Source organism: Danio rerio, chromosome 20 (assembly GCF_049306965.1).
Source record: "Danio rerio strain Tuebingen ecotype United States chromosome 20, GRCz12tu, whole genome shotgun sequence".
In the NCBI taxonomy this organism is placed as follows: Eukaryota; Metazoa; Chordata; class Actinopteri; order Cypriniformes; family Danionidae; genus Danio; species Danio rerio.
This window is the reverse complement of record NC_133195.1, coordinates 36288241-36304668: the sequence shown is the minus strand read 5'-3', so window position 1 is coordinate 36304668 and position 16428 is coordinate 36288241. Positions and strand designations below refer to the sequence as shown.

Sequence of the window (16428 nt, the reverse complement as noted above, 5' to 3'; positions counted from 1 at the left end):
TTAGGGGGGACTTTGACAGGGACTTTGTCAGTAACTGTTACAGTTCACATGGAGCAGTTTCTTTTTTCTCCGGATGATAACATGTAAATGTAATTAATATTGTTGCCTCGTTTTGTGTTGTTTTTCTATATATGTGTTTGTGTGTTATAAGCTGTAATCGCCCCGCATGGCTTGTAATCACGTATCTTTTATAGATCAGTGCTTGTACTGTATATCTCTCAGGTGAAATCTGTATGGGGCTATTCACATATTGCGTCGAAAACCATGTTGAAAGTGCGACATGTGCTTCTTCCATTACTGATAATACTGTGTGTGTCGTTGTTTTAACTTGGGATTAGGGTTAAGAGTAGAGTATATGCTGATGTGTTTATCTGCATTGCTTTATTACATTCCTGCATTGGGCTCTCACATACTCTGTGCAACTTTATAGCTGTGGTGAGCCTTCCTCTCTGTCTCGTGCAAAACCCAGTCGACCAATCACTGGGTCATCAGACCAATCAGCGCAGATATAGCCCCATGCAAAGGAGAGGTTTGGGAACAAATGAATCACTGAACAATGTTCATATGGGAGTTATTGGGAAAATTATATAAAAATAAATGCATATAAGCCAATGAAAGTGTTTTTGACCTTGCATGCACATCAGCCTGTTGTTGGAGACCACCAAAACCCAAATATGACCTTTTATAATGTATAATCGCGACTCTTTAAAGCAACGCGTTTGCTACTTGTGTACTTTTTGTCTTATTAAAATGTAAAATCACTGTCCATTCAGATAATCCTCTTTTCCTTTTCGTCCATGTGTTCAAAACGTGATAATTTTCCATCGCAGAAATGTAAAGATCGACCGTCTTTATTTATGTCTGTTTCTGCACTCTGTATGCAGACTATGTTCATTTTAACTTAAAATCAGTTAACTAATCTAAAAAGTAAATCTTAACGCATTACATATTTAAAAAAGTAGTTCAAAGAATGTTATTTAAATTTTAAAGTAATGTGTTACTTTAATTATTACTTGGAAAAGTAATATTAAGTATCTCGTGTTACTTGTAATGCAATATCCTCAACACTGAATGACACAAACAGCTTTTCCACAAACAGAGCAATATGCTAGTTGAAGGTGCTCAGTGTCACCTACATAGCTATACATACAGTATCTGTCAAATGGCATTGAGAGAGAGAAAAAAGTAATCATGTTTAAATTGTCTACAAGTATTTTACATTTTACCTGTGTTTTCCTGTTAGAAACAAATCTGAAAATATGCATATCTATAAAATGATTAATAGGAAATTAAAAATCATTAATTATTTTAGAATTATATTATCAACCTGTTAAGTATGACCTTAAGTGGCTTCTGGGTACAAGTGCTCTATCAAACTCATAGACTGAACAATTAGTAATAATAAACGTTTTCAAAGTACTGTATTACTTTTGAAAATCACGACCGCAATATATATATATTCATGCCTAATATCTGATGAACAGAAAGTGGTTTAATTTTTACAAATTATTCAAATATTGATGTCTGTGATGCAGCAAGTCCAGTCAATGCTGTGTACACCATGATTTAATATGAAACAATAAATATTTCGAAATTAAGGTTCATTTTGTCAAAACACTACACACAATTTCCACATCCACATACACAAACAGCAGAACACATCAGAACTTTTGCAAAATAAAAACACTTCATCCAAAACTTTACAACACTTTGACAAAACACAATTTTAATACCGTACAGAGCACACACACTTCATTTAATATAAATCAGTTTGCTTCATTTACACACTGCTGTAATCAATCTTAAACACTTGTATCATTTTTAACTGACTAATACTGATATAATCAGGGTTTGAGAGATATGCTATTAAGTACATGAACATACTGTATTCACCAAACAGTGATAGACTGATAGCTAAATATTGCCCTATGCCAACAAACCATGCAACAATGCAAAGCTTATTTATTCAGCTTTCTGGTGATGTATACATTTCAATATAAAAAAAATGTCATGCCCTGTCTCCTGTTTACCAATCTTCCTCACTATCGTGCTTCTTCTTCCAAACTGCAATATTGGCTCATTTATTGAAGATTAATATTTATAGCTCCTGTAAAACATTATTGAAGACTACTATTTATAGCTATATTATTTATAGCTAAATATGGTTCATGTGTGTATTAATTTGAAGGCCTTTGCTTTGAAATTGCAAGGACATTCCATTATGAATAATTTTGTGTCAAAAGCATCCAACCAAGGGTGTTTAGTGATTTGCATATCAATGTGTAATGTTTTGCAAAAAGTGTGAAGCTGACTATGTGCTTACAGTTGTGCAGATCTAGCCTTGTGTTTTGCTCCTTGAGTGTAAGGTTTTGCTAATTGTGGGAAAAGATTTATTTTAGTGTGTTAGCAATTATGATAAACCGTAAGCTACACACACAGATACACTCACAGACAGGTTTTGCATCAACATGTACTACAATTTGTGAATTGTTTTGCTTAGTTATTATTATTCATCGTGAACTATAATGTAAGATTTCTGATTCATTACGTCATGAATTACTGGTTTGTACAGTTCCTGTTGTAAAATGTAGATCATTGCGGGTGGAACATGATTATGAGATTGACAGAGCATGAGTATTTGCAGCACTAAAGTGTCCAACTATTAGTGCAGGGATATTGGTAGATTATATAATTGTGTGATGACATCACTGAAAGTCTGGAAATAGCTGACAGTGACGGTGACTTCTCTCTGTCGGCATGCACTCGCTCACCCCAGATATGCATAATACAAATGCTCACTATTTTTATTCTGATGCATTATGCATGTCATCATCTGGGATGTGCCGGTAAATAGTAAAAGGATTTGCTTGTAGCTGTGTTGAAGAGAGACTGAGCTGGCTGAGATTGTGTGTGTTCTGTCTAGATTTTTGTCATCTTTGTGCTTTCCCTGCTTAGAATATTTTCAAAAACAAAATGTATAAATCTTGTACTCATTTTGCAAAGTGTACTAAATAAGTGTCATCCAATAAACTCTGGATTGAGTTATCACAAGAATCAGTGAAATAGTTTTTTTTTTTTTGCACAATTTTATGTGAAGTTTCAGTGTATTTATAAAAATAAGGTTATTAAATGGGCTAAGGTTATGTTTAGGTGTAGGTTCAGGATTTATAAATCTATAATTTTATCTATGCGTTCGTGTGTGTGTGTGTGTGTGTGTGTGTGTGTGTGTGTGTGTGTACAAACTACCGGTAAAAAATTTGTAGTGAGTTTTTTTGAATGTTTTTTTTAAAGAAATTTATTCTGTTCCAGGCAGCATTTATTAAATGTAAATAAATTGTTAAATGTTTATTAAAATTTAAAGTAACTGCTCATTGTATGTAGTTTAAAATGAAATTATGACTCCAATCCTTGTTGCTTTTTTTACTATTACCATTAATAATATAAAATAATAATGATTATTATTCATACTAGAGTGATTTCTGAAGGATCAAATGATCTCCATCAGAAGTAAACATGCACTTTTGATGTTTGTTATGTGTAAAACAAATATGCAGGTATTTTTCAATCTTAATTAGTCTAACTTGGGCAGCACAGTGGGTAGCGCTGTCGCTTCACAGCAAGACGCTCACTGGTTGTGTATGTGTGTATGTCCTGGTCCTCCAGGTTGATGGTTGAGCATTGGGATAACGGCCCACTGCGTAAAAATGAGATGTTATGAAACAACAGCATCGGGGCGACGCGGTGGCGCAGTATGTGGTGCTGTCGCCTCACAGCAAGAAGGTCGCCGGTTCAAGCCTCGGCTGGGTCAGTTGGCATTTTTGTGTGGAATTTGCATGTTCTCCCTGCATTCGCATGGGTTTCCTCTGGGTGTTCTGGTTTCCCCCACAAGTCCAAAAAGTTGGGGTACAGGTGAATTGGGTAAGCTAAATTGTCTGTAGTGTATGTGTATAAATGAGTGTGAATGGTTGTTTCCCAGTGATTGGTTGCGGCTAGAAAGGCATCTGCTTCCTAAAAACATGCTGGATAAGTTCATAAGTTCATAAGATTAATAAAGATTAATAAAGTGACTAAGCCGAAAAAAACATGAATGAATGAATGAAACACCAACATGGTGTGGCTAAATATCAACTGAAATGGCCTTGGGAATAAGTAATTAATCTAATTTGAGGAAATCACCAGAATAAAACACTTTATTTTATTTAAAGTAAGCATATGTGGATCTATTTATTGTATTTACATGAAGGCTTTTCAATCTGATTGAGCTATAAATCCGGCTGCTTATGTGTAATATAGATTTGGCCTGCTTTGTTTTGGAAAATAATTGATGGATTGCAATCCTTTGTTTTTCTGTGAATATACATTGTCAAATGAAATCTGAGTTTGTAAAAATATTTTCATGATATAGTATATAGGCATAAAATATAGTAATAAAATTATAAACATAGATTAAGACAATAGAATGATACAAAGTTACAAAAACTATCGAGATATAACTTTTTGAAAATCTTAATTTGGGGATTCAAATAATATGTTTAAAGTTTTCCAAATTAAGTTCTTAGTTATGCCCATTACTAATCAAACATGGAGATTTGGTATATTTATGGAAGCAAATGCACAAATTATGAACATAATCTTTACTTAATAATCTAATGATTTTTGGCATAAAAGAAAAATTAATCAATTTCATCCTTACAGTATGTTTTTGGCTATTGACAAAAATAAACCTTTGCAACTTAAAACTGGATTTGTGGTCCAACCAAGTAATAGACATTAATACAAATGAAGTCTGTTAAGTAACAGACACCAATACAAATGGTAAACATTTACTATGTTGTAGTTGAAATGCACAATCCTGAATTTTCAGACTGATACTTACATGTGGATTGGACAAAAAGTGACATCCTATAAATCATATAAATATGATCTAGTTTGTCATATATGTAATCTCCTTACATTTCCATCTATCAGATTTCTATATGGGTATGTAATACCTATATAATCTTAACTCCTGTGTGCTGTTAACATTAGGTTAAAGCACTAATTTTCATCAATTCTAAAAAATATGAACCTTAAATTATTATTACGTTTGACATGCATTAAATATATACCAAACAAAACTTAAAATTATGTGCACCATTAAAAGCCACTTGTGTTGTAGTTAACCTTTGCAATTAATCCACAAACACGTGTGTTTCAATCTTTGGCACCTGATTGACTATAATCTCTCTTAACATATTGTCCATTATTTTGAATATATTGTACAGTAAACAAACAGATTCATGATCATTTAGACTGCTTGTGTTTGTGAACTGTGTCAAATGATTTAATAAAAGATCCACTGAAACGCAATGATTTATTCATGATTCTTGTCATGCCTTCACTTTACAGTTGTCATTGTATGACTTACAACACATTTAGTGTAGCTCACAACCACATTCATCAGGCTTTCTCAGTCTCATTTCTCATTCACTCACTGAAAATTAGTAATTTATCTTCTGGAAAAGTCACATTCATTAGCAACAACATCAGAGCAAACTATCCCTTTCAAACCTGAGGCATGCAGTATCCCATTCCTGCAAGGAGAAAGTATAAAGAGCGAGCAGTTAAAGAAAGAAGCCCCCCCCCCCCCCCCCCCCCCCCCCCCCCCAAAAAAAAAAACACCACTGAAGGAAAAAAAATGCAAAGAAAGGATTTCAAAAAACGGCAGGGCAAAAATGGTGGAAAAATGCTGCTCTAAAGGATTTCGCTTGAGTTCTGTGCTTTATATTGAGATCTGATGGCTTTTGACAATAGTGAGCCCCCTCCTCCCCCTATCCAGATGCCTCTACCCCTGAGGGGGATCTCGGGGGCCCACGGCGCTCCGCTCCTGGGAACTACTGTGGGTGATCGGCCCCCCGCCTCACCCACCTACGATGCTAGCCCGAACAGAGCGCTGTGTGTAGGACAGAGGCGAGCGGGCCAACCTCAGGGCCTCCTAATAAGCAACAGCAGCCATGAAGCCGGACCTCTGAAGAGATCCAGCAACAATGATTGTGTAATGATATGGAAATGACAGCAAAACCTGAGCTCGGATAGCAAACGGCAGCGCCACAAGGGGGAACTTGTCCAAACTCATTAAGGTTTCCGTGTCTCTTTCTTTTTCTACAGGCATTCCCACTTGTGATTTAAACACTTGGGATGTAAATACTTTTGTATAAATGTTTTATTTGTATTTTATTTGTACAGTTAAGAGAGTTAACAATGCACATATTGCCCATAAACCATCTTGTGTGTGTGTATATTTATATTTTTTTATTGTTTTCTTTATTTTCTCTCATTTTAATGTCTTTATGTTGGGGCTGGCATATTTGGCCTAAAATCTAAATCTCGATTAATTGAACAATTTAATTCGATTACAATTAATAAATGATTATTTTATTTATTTATTTTACGTTTTTGCCCTCATAGTTCACTGACTAGTAGTTCACTGAAGTTTTGTACAGTAAATATGCTCTCATAAAACAAGTGAGAGATTTTTTTGAATATAGGGTGAATTACTTGATTTAAAAGTAATTGAAGTAAACACACACTTTCTACTATCTATGATTATTTATTGAACATCAACGCTGAACAACTGAAATTAAAACACACATTGCCTAAAACGTGGGTCTCCGCGCTGACCAATCACAAAGCTTGTGATACGCGTCATTGTGATGTAGGGTCACGTGACTCCACAAAAGGTAGGGAAAGTAATTGAAAAAGTAGTCTTGGAAAAATTAGATCGATTAAAGGTTCTGAATGTCCATTTCGATTACTTTTCGATTAATCGCTCAGCCCTACTTTCTGTTTACTTGTGCTTATATCTGACAACCTACTTTTTCACAATTTATTTTTTGCCATTAAAATGACTGATTTTGTGGTGGTAATTCTGAGAAATTTGCGGACAATTTTGCGATTTTGCAAAATATATATAAATATTTAAAAAATTACTTATGTTATTTACCATATTAGTTAGTAGTTAGCCTACTATGTTAGGTGTGCAAGCTGACACAATGATAATGACACAAATCATAAAGATAAAGATTCTTTATTTTGGTCTCTTGTCAAGATAAAATCTAAAATGGCAGGGATTTAGCCAAAGAAAGGCTATACGTCCTATCCACGATCTTACTTTCTCTCTCTCAATTTCACTCTCTGGAGCATCTGACATCATGTACCTCACACACAGGACATACTGTACGTCAGGGCTTCCCCTACCATAATACAAATACACAAACTGCTGTAAAACTCATCAATGGCAGGGAACCGTTTTCCCCTCTTTTACTGCAAGGAAAGAGTTAAGCGAAGAAATTTATCGATTTGACGCTACCATAATGCCAGCCGTACATTCGGTCATGTCCAGCGGCCGTCATCCTTAAACCAATCTCCATCATTGTAAGCTGCTTGCTGTTCTATCTGTTTCATTGCTCCGTTTGTTAGATGTTTGCTCAAACTTTCTTTTGAAGCCTGAAGAACGTTAAACACACAAAACGCCTAATTCTCACCACAGGATGTCTAATCCAGTCTTTGCATTGACTTCACATGTAAGTCACTCATAGATGCATAGGTGGCAAAGCATTTCCCGCCAGTTTGATGTAATGTAATGATTGTGAGGGAGCAGGTGAGACCTCAGACGTCAGTTGCGTATGCAACCACTATAAGTCATGTAAAACAATTGCAGACTGAAATAAATTAATTTGATTATATGGTTTGGATTTGGATATTTTGTGAGCTTATTTAATTTTTTTTGCGAATTTATTCTTGCAAAAATTTGTGACTTTTTGTTTATTTTGCTTTAGATTTAAAGGTCACGGAATCGCAAAAAAAAAAAAAAAAACGTAAAAAAAAAGAAAGAATTATTAGCAAGTTATGGTAGTTAGGCAAGTTATTGTATAACAATGGTTTATTATGTAGGCAATCGAAAAAATATTGCTTATGGGGGTTAGTAAGTGACCTTAAAATGGTTTAAAAAAATATAAACAGCTTTTATTCTTGCCAAAATAAAACAAATAAGACTCTCTCTAGAATAAAAATAATTAATACTGTTAAAATCCTTGCTCTGTTTAACAATTTGGGAAATAACATTTTGACTTCAACTGTATATGTATGTACACTGAGCTCCTACAAATGACAAATGAAATTCTGTATGTTTGTTTGAGTGCACGTGCATGTGGTGGTCCAAAGCCCACAAATACACATCGAAACTACCCAAGCTCAGCTGGGCCCCCTTATCATGTACAGCACACAAATTACGCAAAGCAGCATCCATCTGCCGCACAAATAGAGCTCCAAGCCGAACCGGCGCTCTGCCATTGTTCTGGCCGTTTGCCGCCCCTCCCGGGCTAATTCATGTGCCCCGCTACTCTGCTCACCCGTCACTGGCTATTCACTTAAACCTGAAACATTTCCATGGGCACAAAGGCTTCAAACATGGCCGTGACAAAGGAAAGGATTTCTGCGTTTCTATTCTTTTCCTTCTCTCTGTCTTTCTCCTTTCTTCAAGACATTGTGTTGTTTAATTGGTTGTGCTTGGTAATTTTGTCTCTTGTCTTCTCCCATACTGAGTGATTGTGCATGGACGGACGTTTGCTTTGACTGGATCGGACAGGATCGGGCTCCCTCCCGTATGCCGGGAGCCGTCTACCTTTGTTAGGTGCACGGGGTTCGGTTCGGGCTCCGTGTGTGGTAAGGTTTGGGAATGGTGCACGGATGTCGTGGGAATGCTGAGGAAATGTCCTGCATCTGGCCGTTGAATGACTGAGATGACCCCTCGGTGACGCGCTCAATGAATTCATATCTCCGGTCTCACTGGTGATTAATGATTCTTGGCGCTTTGGTGTTGAATCCATTGAAAAGCCCAGCAGTGAGCCTGTACTGTACATTCTCTTTGTTGCCAAGGCTGTGTGTGTCCTAACATGCTTTTTTATTTTTAGTGGACTTCATAGTGTCGTGCTGCTGGCTGAAAGAGAGTCAAGGTTAACAGTGGATGGAGATAGTGAAAAAGCAGGAGAGGGCGAATAAGGGAAAATGATGGTGGCTTTGTCTGTACACAAGAGAAGGTGGGTGTATGTGTGCGCGAATGCATGTGTGTACATTTGAGACAGAGAGAGAGAGAGAGAGGAAAAAAAAGAAAAAAAGGAGGTTCAGCGGGTTTATTACCTGCAGTCAGACATAAGCTCATCTCAGCCAATCCTGCAGCGCCTCTTTATTGCACAGCTCTGTGGTTGTGTAATACACTTTGCCGCTAGAGCTATGAGTCTTTGTTCACCGCACCTGTGATTCTGCAGGCTTTGTTCTGCACATTCAGTCTATGTCTTACAACCTATAAAACCCTAAACTCAATTATTTTTTCATTATTAAAACAATGGTATGATTATAATACATTTTTAAAAAATAACACAAAATATTTAATCTTATCTAATCTCTTAGAGATGAGCAAAAATAGCACAGATGTACTGCAATAAATCATCTGAAATTATTGTAAAGATGTGGGACACTGTATATTGGGCTTTTGAGCATCTTTTACAAACATCCACAGTTTTTTATTGAAATAACTTGTCATTATTTTAGTTTTGACTTCAGACATCTAACTGTCAACTAGATTCTGAAATGTATTCATAGAATTTCTTGTAATAAAATAATGTCAGTATATTATATATGTGCATTTATATGCACACATACCAACACACACACACACACACATTGCTATGAAAAGACAAGGATTTTTTAACAAATTTTATGGAATGTCATATTTACATTTTTACTTATATATATACTGTATATATAAATATATATATTTTTAAAGTAAAAAAACATGCTGGATAAGTTGGCTGTTCTTTCCGCTCAATAAAGGCACTAAGTAAAAAGAAAATGAATGAAGAAATATATATATAAGTTACACAAGTTATTTTTATTAATATATAAATAATAACAATTATTAACTTATTAATATTAAATTAAAATGGTAAATTAATATTAATGTTATTTTTAATTAATATATTAATTCTTATTATATATTTTATGTATGTTTATGTATTTTAATGTGTGTTTGAGTTTCAATAAAAAATTGTCATGTACAATTATATATTATTGTGGGCGTTAAACTGGTAACCGCTCTTTTGTTTCGTCTAGCCATTGTCTGTAACGTGAGCATACTGCATGAGTGCTGTGAAAATCAATATATATTTATATAGCATGAACGGCTGAATGTGCATGTATAAATGTGAGAGCATATGAAGCATTCCAGACACAGTGTCCTTGTAAAGCCCTGCAGTACATCGTCTCTCTCTCTCTTTTCATCCCTCTCTCTTTCCCTCCCTCTCTCTCTCTTTCTCCGTCTGTCCGTCTCTTGCATAATGGCAGGAGTGAGCGGGTGAGCGCGTGTGAGAGGCTGGATGTATAGTGAAAAGGGATGAGCTCACTGTATGGCTTGTTGCTGAAAAGCAGCCAGGATTTCATCATCCCTCTTACCCTGCTTTCTTTCTCTTCACCCCATAGAAGTTGTAATACTGCTGTCTGCCTCATAGTGGTGCCATTGACTTGTGCTCAAACCAGGGTCTCTTTTTCTCTCTCTCTCTCACACACACACACACACACACACACACACACACACACACACACACACACACACACACACTTGCTTTCTTGCAAGCTGTTATTGAAATAGACTGGCACCAGCTGAAACTGCCAGACTGCCTTAAGCTCTGTCGCGTAGTGTGATTTATTTATTTATTTATTTTCCCAAACAATTTTGCCATCTGAGACACATTTTGGTATCGTAAATGAGTTCTTTGATTGTAAAGATTGCAAAATTGTCTGACTCTGTTTCGTTTCTTCACTGGTTGTTTGGATTATTTACAGCAAATATTAATCTTTATTATCATGTTGACGACAGTAGTGTGAATGCTGCTTTTGGTGATGTTAACAACTAATTGTCCATTAACTACTTGTTGTTAAACATTAAACTGATGCACCTTATCGATGGTTGATTAAACATGCATGCCATTAATGTACATAGTTTGAGGTGCATATGGCTTAAATGCAAAACATGAAAATCATATATGAGGGAAAATTCATAACTAAAAAAAGTTTCACATTTGCCAGATTTTCCTAAATATGTATCTTTTGAAAGATAAAAAGCACACAGTGACAGAAACTATTTGCTGAAATGGACACACACATGCACCAGCTGACTGTGCATGTCTGAGATGACGCTGTTGACATCTTACCAGATCAGTCTGAAAAATAATATAATTACGAAATAAAATTCATTTTTAAAATCCACTTTGTAAAACAATTTGTGAATTCAAAAGTAAAAATCATATATATTTTCGCCTAATGAGTTGGATGTGTGTATTTATAAATCGTGTTTTGAATTTACGAATTGGATTTGTGTATTTTTGAATCGTGTTTTGAACTTATAAATTGGATTTGTGTATTTACATATTGTGTTTAGAAAAAATCACACTTTTTTAATTAAGCGTAATAAATCGCGATTAATTACATTTAAAAGACTGAAACTTGTAATTTTGGCTATTCAAATGTAAAATTAATGTAAATGCAAGACAAAACTATTTAAATTCAAATTATTTATTACAGAAATTAAAACACAGGCATGCTAATGCCATTTGAATTTCAAAACAATCAATGCCAATTAAGAAAAAAAAAAATTCCAAGTTGGATTCTAAGTGGACTGCAAAAAAAGGCCAAAATACAAGCATTGCAAATATGGAAAATGAAAAATTATAATAATAATAATAAAGTATTGAATACCAACAATTGTACTCATTGTAAAGTTGTACTGCTGTGAGTTGAGAACATTAATTATAAAGTAGAAACAATTTTGCTTAGCCCTCCTTTACATTTAGCCAGTTGCTAAAACCGTCCAGTCTGTTGACATTATCCGGGGACAATGTGGACCTTTTCTTTTGAAGGATGTGAGCTGAGAGTGCAACGCAATCTCATGGCAGTTCTTAACTTTTTGATTTAGTGGCTACGGACAATGATGTTTAGGCAGGTTTGTTGTGAAGAAACGCGCGAGTGCCCCCCTCCCCCCCCCCACCACACACACACACACACACACACACACACACACACACACATACACACACACACATACACACAAGGGGGAAACACGTCAACACGTCAAACCTAATAATACAATGGAGGGCGCATGCTGAAAGGCAGAGGAATGCGCTGTCTTTGAGAACTCGCAACTTCATCTGGCACTTTCTGAGTACATTTCCATGGACACCAATTCTCCGATTTTAATATGTTTAAGATAATACTCTTATTAAGAGTCTACCATGCAAGTAGTCATTTTTGAATATTTTAAAAGACCACCTAGTCATGAAATGTGGAGGTTTTTCTTTCCGTTCACCATGCGGTATCAAATTCCTTTAAAACAAAAGTCGAAAGTTAAAAATGAAACACGCAAAATTGCATAAAACTCTGGAGAAAACGCTGGATAGCCTGGTAATGTGACATTGATTGTTTTATACTGAAACTTGCCTTTAAAAAGTGCTTCCATGATCTTATCCATATTTCTTTGCATGTCGAACAAATGTCGGCCACAACAGGGAATAAAAAAAACTGCAACTGCGTTAATTGCTTTGATTTTTTAACGCGTTAAATGTTTCAAATTAATTGCATGCGTTAATGCAGGGGTTTTCAAACTGTGGGTCGCGACTCACTAGTGGGTCGCACAGTAAACAAAGGTGGGTCACGCAACGTCACATAGCTGCAGCTATATTTACATTGCGGTGAATCAAAACCAGTACGATTGACGGCAATAACTTAAAAACCTCTTACCCTAAAAATATCTAAGGTGTGTTTCCTACAAAAAGACAAAGCTGGTTATGTTTCACAGCTGTCTTTTTCTTTTTTTTCGCTCGACATTACGAGCACTGCTCCGTTTGAGCTCTCGCAATCTGCGTTTAGCCAGTAGACCTCGCACAGAGCGGAGCTCTCAGTAAGGGACCGTCGGAAAAGTGCTTATTTTTTTCTTTTCTTTTTTTGCTCCGTCCTGCGTGTTTTATTTTAAACACTACTAATTATGTCTTAAATGAGCACAAACCGTTACTAAAGTAGTCGAATGCTTCATTATAGATCTCTGCATTTTTACTTTTACACCTCTGCTATCAAACAAAACATAATGAGAGATTCATTTGCTGTTCTTCACTAAATAACTATAGTATCTTTAATCAATATGCAAATACAATTAAAAGTGAAATAGATTTTATAGTTTTATTTAATTTCTGGATAGGCCATTGATTTGAATAGGCTAAACCTTTTTTTTTGTCTATATTTTCTAATGTTTGCTATTTATTCTATCATTTGAAGCTATTTGTTGTCCCATGTTTTTTACATCCCAACGTTGACAGATTGCTAGTAAATAAATAGCTATAATGCTCTCTGTTAGTTTTGCATCAGCTAATGTTATGGAAGGGCATAGATGTTATGGAAAATAGTAATAGTAATTTAACTACCCCATCATTCCTTCCTCAAGCAAATGTGTTAATATTAGATCTATTCAACAATATCGTTAATTGCATTGGCATATTTATCTGACGTTTTCCCAGCTTGTAGTAGTCGATCAAAAAGCTATTTAGTTTCTTATGACTACACTAGCAGTGGAATTTACTGCAATGTGACGGGGCTTGATCATAATCCAGGGGCTTGATCAAAGGTTGATCATATTCTCTTTTAAAAAAAGAAGAGTACATTTTCAACAGAAAAATTACAGTTACAGCCAGCATCCCACAAAAAGCACTTCGAGTCTCATTTTGTGCATATCAAATTGCAAAATCCAAAAAGCTGCACACCATATATTTCGTGTTTTTTCATATATTCGTATTTTGAGCTCTAAAATTGAATTTGTGTATTTACGTACTGCGTTTAGAATTTAAAATTTGTATTTGTGTATTTATGAATCGTGTTTTGAATTTATGATTTGGATTTGTGTATTTATAAATCGTGTTTTGAATTTATGATTTGGATTTGTGTATTTATGAATCGTGTTTTGAGCTTATAATTTGGATTTGTGTATTTACGTACTGTGTTTAGAATTTACGAATTGGATTTTTGTTTTTATGAATCATGTTTTGAATTTATGATTTGGATTTGTGTATTTATGAATCGTGTTTTGAGCTTATAATTTGGATTTGTGTATTTACTTACTGTGTTTAGAATTTACGAATCGTATTTTTGTTTTTATGAATCGTGTCTTAAATTTATGATTTGGAATTGTGTGTATTTGAATTGTGTTTTGAACTTACAAATTGAATTTTGTAAATGTGAATTAAGCTGTGCATGTAGAAATTTTATTTTGTAAACGTCTTATTTTTGAGACTGATCTGGTTCCATATATAAATGCTTCTATTAAATTATCATTCATGCTTTAAATTCTACAAGCTTTTTTTTTTTTTTACAGTAAAGACATTTTCCTTTGGGTGAGAAAAATCGTTATAAGGTTAACATTTAGTTAACTTGATCATTGGAATTTTAGCATTATAGAAATTACCTAGCTCCTATGTCCATCTTTTGATCAAACACCTCAGAGAATTGTCTTATGATTTAGCTTTGCTGTACTGTACTGCATCATATATTGTAATCATATGCCTCCAGACTGTACATTACAAATGCACAGTCTAGTAATGTTGTTGAAGGACAGTAACAGTTGCACAGTGTGATGATAAGGAGTAAAATACTGTCACAGAAAAAGAGGGAGGAGCTCAGTTGTAGAGGAATGATGATCATCTGAGATGAGAGAGAGAGAGGTGTGGTCAAGTGACCTGCATTGTTACAAGCAGAATAAATCAGTCTGTTCAGTGTCTGCAGGGCTTCAGCGGTCTGGGATCTGGAGGGTGAATCTGTGCACAGACATATGTGTGTGTGTCTGCATGCTTTGTTTCAAGGTCACACTGCTCCCCCAGCTTGAAGGTTGAATTATGTAACCCAGATATTAATGCCTTCAGTGTATCTCTATTCTCTTTTCTGCATACTGGGAGACTGGCTGAAAATCAGCTGTATTCTTAAAGTAAAACTAATATTGTAGTAAATAAAATAAATATGTATCAATTTTTGTTCTAAGATTCTAAAAAAAATGATGAAACTAAAACTGAAAAAATATACTATTATTAAGAATTAGAATAATAACTATAGATATTAATGTTTAAAATACCTATAGTTAACCTACAATTGAAAATATAAAAAATAAAAGCTAATTAATTTTAAAAAGTTAAATAAATGATCAAAACTTGGCGTAAAATTCATAAAATTAATGTACAACAAAAAGAGAGGATTAAATAATTAAAAATGTCCAATAAAGGCTGTTAAAAATTACAAAAGTTACAATAAAAAAGCACCAAAAATAATAACTTTAATGAAAGATATTGTATAAACTGGGGCTGCACAATATATCGTTTCAGCATCGATATCGCAGTGTGTGCACTCGCAATAGTTCACATCATGAGTATCCACAATGTTGAGTTGGGAATTATAGTTGATCAACAATGAAGACTGCAGTGTTATTTAACATTTTACATCACATTTGATTATTCAATTACTGTACCAGAACTTCTTTCACCTTTAGTGGATGACTCTATTGTCCATCATTGAATCGGTTCTCTGCACTTCAATAACTGCTACCAAATCTGACCTCTGAAGACTACGTCGAATAGTTTGGGCTGCTGAGCAAATAACTAGTACAACCCTAATCATTTATTTTATATAGCACCTTTAAAACTTACTTTTCAAAGCTCTTTACACAAGATACGAGATACAAGAATAACAGAAACACAGTTGTCCAGAGGTTATACAAAATTATAGAAAAAATAAAACATGTCAGAAACATTATAAATATAAGAAAACAGATCACAAATACACATAAACCTTTACATGCATTTGAAAAAAACATTGCTTTGAAAAACCATGACATATATGTTTTATTAAAATCGATGTCATCAATAACAGAAGTTTTAATGTCATTCATTAGTTCAACTATTCTGTAATGAGGGAGTCAGTCACTACTGAACCTTTATATTCTTTAAAACACGTGTTATTCACTCACAGTTCTGAGGCCTGTTCTCCTCTTGACCCTGGTGTGCAACATTTTGACCTGTCAAAGTGTCTGGCAGGGGTGGCCCATAAACCAGCAGGGTGTCCAAAAAAACCCTTCACGTCTCCGCACACTTCAGCCCTTTATTAGAGGAACAGGAAAGAAACCAGGGATCAAGAGAGGAAAAGGTTGAACCTTCACTCTTTAGGAGGCCGCAGATCCATTTTCAAGAATGACCGTCACACGCCTCCAAAAACTAGTAAAGCAATCACACACACAAAAAAGCTCTTGGTCGAGGCCCGAAAAAACACCTGGTTCAGTGAATCCAAAACCTGGTTAATCTGTCTGCCAAA

At 34.9% G+C, this 16428-nt stretch overlaps 1 long non-coding RNA gene across 4 annotated transcripts in view; it reads left to right on the top strand.

The window, feature by feature from the left end:
* The window catches only part of LOC137488668 (uncharacterized), a 116461-nt gene that overhangs the window by 14856 nt on the left and 85177 nt on the right, over nt 1–16428 (top strand). For 2 of the 4 annotated variants that reach the window (XR_012395901.1, XR_011007807.2), the window contains exons 1-2: nt 8407–8829; nt 8952–9077. The exons of 1 other annotated variant lie outside the window; for it this stretch is intronic. This is a non-coding gene — a long non-coding RNA (uncharacterized lncRNA). Of the gene's footprint in view, nt 1–8406; nt 8830–8951; nt 9078–16428 lie in introns of those variants that run through there. One more of the 4 variants, XR_012395902.1, reaches the window with a different exon arrangement.